Here is an 8,492-nt window from a genome sequence, read left to right as displayed (position 1 = left end):
GGGGATCCAGTGTCTGTCTGCCTGGGATGACATGCTTGACAAGCCACGCTGCTTCGCAAGGGACGGCTTGCACCTGTCACCCCTGGGATTCCAGATATTGGCTAAGGCTCTTGCCACCCCCATAGTGCCTTTTATAGGCAAGGCTCAAATTCTAAACCTACCACCCTAGAAAACAAAAATGGGAAGAAACTGAGGGTAATGCTGCTCAATGCCAGAAGTCTAAATCTCAAAATGCATGCACTCGAGGCCCTTCTCAGTATGGAGAACATCGATGTCTGTGCTGTAACTGAAACCTGGTTCAAGGCTCCTGAGAGCACCCCGGCACTATTAGGTTTTACCTCATATCATGCGTTCCGGCCCCAAAACCCAGACCACACCACAAAAGGAGGGGGTTTATCCATATTCATAAAGGATACCCACACCTCCAGGTTGGTGGCAACGCACAAGCTCGGAAACCATCCAGGTGCAACTAACCATAGGCAAAACTGCTCTACAAATTGTAGCATGCTACAGGCCACCCTCTCAAACTCAGGAACCCCACACAGCCTTCCTGAAGACACTGGAGGGTATAAATGTATCTCCAAACACCGTCATATTGGGTGACCTCAACTACCCGAATATAGACTGGGAACATTACTCAAGCCCTAACTTTCTAGCCCAATGGTTCCTGGAGTTCATAAATTCAAATGCCATGGAACAGCTAGTCACTGTTCCCACGAGAGGAGAAAATATACTAGATCTCATTGTCACAAACATGGGGACAAAATGCTCCACACCGGAAGTATATCCCTCATTGGTGAGATCTGATCTTAAACTAATCTCACTGGAAATCCACATCCCGCCCCCACCCCAAACAAAAAGACCATAGTGAAGAACTTCTCTAAAGCAAACTTCACACTACTCAAGACTGGTGTAGTATCCTTCAAGGCCCCTGAGCCAGAGGAAACCACAACCCAAGCTGCGGAAGCCCTTACAAATGCCTTCTATGAACACCTCCAGGACTGCATGGATCAGGCAATCCCAAATAAAACCAAGACTCTTTCCACAAAGGGCAAACATCCAGTCTGGTGGACCCCAGCCATTAACAAACTTTACAATAAGAGGAGAAAGCTATTACATGATAGAACAAAATCCATAAAAGGGAAGTCACCCTGATCATTATTAGTAAAAAATACGAGCACTCATAAAATCAACTAAGGCCAATTTTGAGAGAAAAATTGCCATGGATTCAAAGGACAATCATAAGGCCTTTTTCAGCTATGTTAGGAACCTGGGTGGAAACTCCCAGATATGCTCAGAATTAGTCCAAAATGAAACAAAATCACTGAACCCACAGACATTGCCAACATACTGGCAGACAGGTTCAGTGCAAACTTCACCCCTCTCCCCTAAAGGAGAGATAACTATCCCAGCCGAGTGTAGCCTCCCGAACATCTCAAATGCGCAGGTGAAAGCTGCTCTCTCTAAAGCTAAAAACACAGCATCAATGGGACCGGATGGTGTCCCCGGCTGTGTGCTACATGAGCTAAATGAGGAATTAACCCCGCACATAAGGCAGCTGTTTAATCTCAGCCTTACCACAGGATACATGCCCAAGGAGTGGCGTACGGCAACTGTGGTCCCACTCCACAAAGGCGGCCTCACGGACCCTGGTAATTACCCCATAAGATTAACAAGTCTAGTCTGCAAAGCTATGGAGAGGATCATAATGGAGCTCATAAACAAAGAAATAGGGGACTTGCAGACATTGGACCCGACCCAGTTTGGCTTTGTCAAGGGAAGATCATGCCTTTTGAACTTGGTCGACTTCTTCGAAACAGTCACCAAGGCCATTGATGAGGGAAAGGCAGTCCATACAGCCTACCTTGACCTTGCAAAGGCTTCGACACAATACCCCACTCGGTATTGTAGAAAAACTTACCAGCTTAAATGTAAACCCATATGTCACAAGATGGGTTGCAAACTGGCTTAAGGACAGAACCCACAGGGTTAGAGTTGCTGGCGCTGTGTCAGACTCCAAGCCGGTCACAAGTGGTGTCCCACAGGGCTCGGTCCTTGGCCCCTATTGTTTGGCATCTACTTCTCAGAAGTACAGGCCAGCATGGGAGGACTTTGGCTGACAAAGTTTGCAGACGACTGCAAACTGGGCCATAGTGGAAAGTGCATTGGACACGGATATCCTTCAGAAGGGACTCACGGAAACAGATAGCTGGTGCCAGAGCCATGGCCTGAAGTTAAACGCCAAAAATGTATAGTCATACCCTTCGGGAAAAACAAGGTAACCCCAAGCTACCATATAGGTGGCAATCCTCTAAGCACAGAAGAGGTTATCAGGGACCTGGGGACCCAGGTTGACAGTGGCCTTTCTTTGACACTCACATTGCTAAAGTGGTTAGAAAGACCTTCTACATTGCCCACCTGATCATGAAGGGATTCACATCCAGATCTAGTGAGGTCATTGTTCCCTGTACTCTTCACTTATCAGACCAATGATCGAGTACAATGCCCCATTCGGGATGTATCTCACCCGACATCTGCAGCAATTGGAGAGACCCCAAAAGTTCCTCACCAAAAGGATAAAGGACTCCAAAATCTGTCATATGCTGCCAGATTGAAGAAACTCCAGCTCTATTCAGTCGCATACCGCCTGCTCAGAGGTGACATGTGCCTGACATACAAGGCCATGTCCAACCCGAATTAATGGACATGCTCCACCTCAAAAATCCAAATCCACCAAAACCACTAGAGCAAGCGACTTAAACCTTAGCACGGATATAAATAGGACATGCTGGAGGGATAGATTTATCACTCAGAGACTCCCTATGCTGTGGAATAAAATCCCGGTCCATGTGAGGCAGAGCACCTCGCTGACTCTGTTCAAGAGAAATCTAGACCTGTGGATGGGAGATCGTAGGTTTACCCCGGGAATCATCTCTGTGTCACTGCTGGACAGAGGCACAACAAACTAATGGGCACAGTATTTTTTCATATAAGGGGTGGCGTAAGCCACAAAAATTTGGGCTAGGCTTATAAATGCCTTAGGGCAGATAGCCTAGTATAAACCTATGAACCTATGAACCTATGAACCTAAATAGTACAACCCAGCTTACATAACAAATCTCTTCCTAGTAGGTTTACTGGTGCAGTAGTACTAAAAAAAAAAAAAATGCTTTTCTTCACTCGGACCTAAAGAAATGGGGATGGGTTCTGAAACAGGATACGTAACTGTAGCATTTGTTACACCAACTGCCATTACTTTGTTTTTATACTGGTATTTAACTGTCTGAAGTAACTTTTAATACAGACCTAGTGTTGCCAGTTTGATTTGCAGCACTTAGTATGGACTTTAAGTCTTTTTCCTGCCAGTCTATAAGCACTTGTTTCATTTGATTGTTGTACAGGGTTTGCAAACCCTGCACAAAGGCAGCTGCAATAGCTGGTTTAGCTTGTTCATTTGAATCTGGCATTTCTAAATATTTAGCAAACACTGCTTTAAGATGGCTCAAATAATCTGCAGGGGCTTTCTCTTTATTTTGCCCACATGCCTGACACACTTATGTAATTTGCCAGTGCTATCCTTTTATTTACTAGTGTATTTCCTGTGGGAATAAAATTTATTTTAGCCTTTTAAAGTAACTGTGTTCTTATTTTATTGGAGTAACTTTCCCAAGCATCTGGTTTAAATCTGTCAAAGTAGGGTTGTGATAGTTTTTTTTTCTCTATTCCTCCTTAAACCTTTATGGATTTTTTTTTTCTCTTCTTTCAGTTAGAAAACATTTAGACATAGTATGCAAATCATCATTAGCCCCCCCCTCCACACATTTTTTTTTTCTTTTTTTAAAGGTTCCAAAAAAAAAAAATCTTCCTCAGAGGCAATAGCCTCTTGTCCTACCCTATCATGTGAGTGCATGTGATGAGCCACGGGAGTGCCAACCACTAGTGCTCCTGTTGGAAAGGTAGAAGCTTGTTGGGAAGGATAGGAAGAAGGAGGGAAAAAACCTTTGTAACTGCAGATGCTGTTGTAAAGATGAGAGCTAACAGCAGACCTAAGCTGAGATGTAACAGTACCATGCTGACCTTGTGCTCAAAAAATGCAGAGGTATGAGAAACAGCAGAATCTTGTAGAGGAGCCACCCGTACCGGTACATATGGGGGTGGGGTGCGGTAGCTACTGGAGGATTATTATCCTCTTTAGACATTTCTGCTTTTTGGCCATTTTCAGTTTGTTCCAAACCTGCTAAGACAGGATAAAGGGATCCCTTTTTACTGGTCTGTACTGCCTTTTTAAATTCTTTTACTTGTTGAAACAATTTCTTATTAGCATCCTGCAACTCTCTTAATGCTGACTCCTTTTCCCTTTTAAGTGCTTTACTGTACCAAGAATAAAATCCTGTAATTTGTTCCCCACTTACTTTGCTTAGCTTTTTTTTCTAAAATGCCTTTCAATGTCAGCAGTTTCATCTTATCATAAGTTCCATTTAATGGAAATACCCCATTTGCACAATTCTTAGTAAGCTGAAACCAGTCATACAGATATTTACAACTTTCCTTCCTATAATTAAAATACATAAAATATGCAGGTGTTCCCTTTTCAGAGATTTGATCTTGCTTGCTTATCTTTGCTCCCATTTTTTTATTTTATAAATCAGTAATAATAAAAAAATGTTAGGCTTACCTTACAACTCCTGGATTCTGGCAATTCCAAAGACAGAAAATAACTGTAGTAATCCATACACCACAGAGGGAGGGAAGGGTAGGAAGTCTATCACCGTGCAGCAACAGAGGAGATGTTTCAATCAGCCTTTTCCCACAGCACCCCCTTGCTTTCGTCCCTGCGCAAGCTCAAAAGTTACATCTCCAGCATTGCGTTCGGGATAATGGGGCAGATAGGTACTGTGTCCAGAACTGACCACTCTTTCGGACCCTCTGAGGGTACTTTCACACAATCACACTGTTAAGTCCCAACGTGCTTTTGGGCTCATGGATTTATTTAACAATGCATACCTCTATGTCCTATCATGCGGTAGGTTCATGAATTTGTTTTAACAGTATATAGTCTACGTACCAATCATGCTATGGGCTCATGAACTTGTATAGTCTACGTCCCAATCATGCAGTAGGCTCATGAATTTTTTTTAACTTTACAGTCTATGTCCCAATCATGCGGTGGGTTCATGACCTTGTTTTAACTTTATTTTTAGCTTTTAACTTTTTCTTTTCTTTCTCTCATACATTCATATATTGACAGAATAAAAACATCTTTCATACTTCTTACCTTTCAATCCTGAGGGTACCGCCCTCAACAGAAGGCACCTCCTTGTGTTAATTTGTCCTTTATTGTATGTGCACATACATTTATTATACTCATTTACTGTTACTTGTATATTTTACAACCACTCAGTCAAACAAAACACAGTCATGCACTTGTACTACAAACACAGTTATGCATTTATTCTACAAACACAGTCATGTACTTATTCTACATTTTGCTAAAATTGTCTAAAAGAGAGAAAGGAAAAAAAAAAAAAAACACAAACCAACCCTTTTCCCTTACAAAATAATTTCCCTGGCAAGGCTAGTATGTTTGCACACCCTGAATAGCTGCACATCTGAGTCTCTGACTATTCCATACAAAGCAGTGTGGAATTCACAGAAAATCTGTGATGGGCCCTATTCCAGAACTGTCCTGCAGCAATACCAAAGTTCAGATCCAGAGAACGGCACCAAATTGTTAAAGTCATAAATAAATAACATTAAGAATTTACTTTAAATGCCTCTAGTCAGGAATAACACTTCAGGATATGCAAACATAAATTTTATTTTTACAGCGCTGGGAGTTGGTCTTCATAATTCTTGATGAAGCATTCTCACTGTACATACAAAAACTGTAATTTTATACATTTTCTTATCAAACTACTCATGCAGTTTCATGATATTATAATGATTATGTCCTATTGAAAACTTTGCAAATGTCCTCATCCCTCATGATTTTCACCTCAGACTTCATGTGAACACTTTCCTATACATGATTCACCTGCTTCCAAGGGGTCTTGTTTCTGACCTTGGATGTTTCAAACCTGCCCTAGCAAAAATGCACTCCTAGCCTGGAGGAGTCAGGCTAACAAATTCCTTTTTGTATAGCTACATGCCTCACTTCATGCAACACATACTATTCTCTCTTATTACATACTAAAAGAATGCAGTTTAAAATGAACAGTAATACTGTAGCTGATTAAGCTGTATTTTTCCCAGCCCTGCATACAAATTATATTTGCTTTTTAACAATCATATTATAGCATCATTAATAAGCTGAAATTATTATACATTTTAATAAGCTGGTCTTGTCCCATAACACAATCTACATTGTTGCATGTGTACAATATGCAGGGGTCAGTGTGGTAAGTTTGTTGTATGTTTAATATTGCCTGGAAGTGGTCAGCATGTGGTGCTGGATGGTTGTGTCTCAGTGGCCTAGGTACAGTACAGTGGACGACAGGGCCATGTTCCAACAACTGCAGTGCCAACCACACTGCTTCTCAGCTACACCCATGTCAGCTGTTGTACATAATCACTGTCCAGATGTCAATATCTGTCACCATTATGGACATGCCATGAATGGGGACCCATACATAGAAACAGCACACAGGTGGAAGTAACCTACACAGAGTGCATATAAAATAACTGTCAACTGTAAACAAGTTTCGAATTATACATAAAGGTTAGCATCACATTAGTTGTCCCTCTAGTATGGAATACTGGTAGTCTGGCCAATCACTGGCAGACCACAAAAGGCATAGTTATAAAGTGACGACAGGCTGCCCATGTTCACACACAAGCCAGCATAAGGGGACTGTCCCATGTATATTTGTGAGTCAGGTGCAAGTAGCTTCCATATCACACATGCACCAAGCTCACCCCATCATCAGCCACAGGTTTATCACAGGTCATATCCTTGTTATAGGGAATGAGTACAGCACAAACTCATCTCTGTATGGGAATACATACATGATGCAGCATGCTGAATAGGTGTCCAATGCAGGTGTGTCCCTAGCTGTAAGCAGAAACCCGACCACATCCAGACGCGTGGATCAGTATGAACAGGAAGGATTGACAGGAACACCTTAACCACTCACCACTGTCACCCCAGGGTAATCCACTGGCTTGCAGCCTGGGAACGTATGACTGACAGAATTCACTGGCCTTCTACAGATGGCCAGCAGCACTCTCAAATGGCCTACAGTCCTCTGGCAAAGGCGCATGCCTCACATATAGTGACAATGTATGGAATGTCGGGGGGTCCTAACTAACAACCTAATACAGTAAACAGAAAACAAATGCAAGGCCATGTTGACAAATGCCAGTAGCATGCCTCTCCATGTCCTACTGCAAGGACCATGGACCAGGCCATAAATACTACTAGGATAAAAGCCCAACTATAGGGATACCTCTGAGATATTGCTTACATAATGTTAGGAAGAGGAGAGAATAACAGAGCGGAGGTGTAGAAGCATGGATGTCATGGAGTGTGTAAAGTCTGAAACTCTAATGTCTGCCTATTCTACCCCCTGACTGCAAATCCATGAATGAATAGCCACAAAACTGCTTGTAAACCACAATGTGAAGGTAAATTGACCAGGTATACGAGTCCTGCCTCTGGATAACCTGGGTGTATCTGTACAGCTGAGAGGTATGGCCCCAGCAGGATATGGCCATTCAATTAAGTTGAGAATAGCACAAGAAGGGGATCCCCTGCCAGCATACTAAAGGTGCTGGACCATTTACACAGAACCAACAGCAGCAGTCTATTGTCTGTAGCTACCACTCCACAATGGCAGGAGTGTGCCAGAATGTGTAGTCTATATGCCTCAAAATATTGGTCTCAGCTTCATCCATCTTGTATTTCCCTGGTAAATAATTGTGAGCAAAGAATGACAACTGTCAGTAGTTGATGACATGATACATCACAGTGTAAAACAGTAGATATGTCAGAAAATCTGTGCTACAACCAACCATGTTGCACAAGCAGCACAGATAGCAATAGTTGCAGTATCCCCTGTATGTTATGCCCATTGTGTCTCCATATTGGCAACCTTTCTACAGATATCCTGCAGAAACAGTTTGCTAGGTGTAGCTGTAGCACACAAAACCCTGAAATGGAGTTCAGCTTTCCCTGGAATGGATACACACACTCAATATAGATGGTCATACTGGGCATGATCCTACACTTAGAGAAATGAAGCCCATGTTTGACAACACAGTGGACTACAGATATCGGTTATTCACAGATGTCTGTGCACACACACCAAATTGTACACCATTGATACTACACACACACACACACACACACACACACACACACACACACACACACACACACACTGGATAGGAATACTCACATATATCTAAGGCCAACATAATATAATATGTCAAACATACACACACAGAGACATGGGGAAGAGAAAGGCAGGCAGTGACAGAGAGAGTCCCATTAT

Source organism: Protopterus annectens, chromosome 7.part0 (genome assembly GCF_019279795.1).
Source record: "Protopterus annectens isolate FY-2018-M chromosome 7.part0, PAN1.0, whole genome shotgun sequence".
Taxonomy (NCBI): domain Eukaryota; kingdom Metazoa; phylum Chordata; order Ceratodontiformes; family Protopteridae; genus Protopterus; species Protopterus annectens.
The sequence above is the reverse complement of the archived record's forward strand: the minus strand, read 5'-3'. Positions refer to the sequence as shown.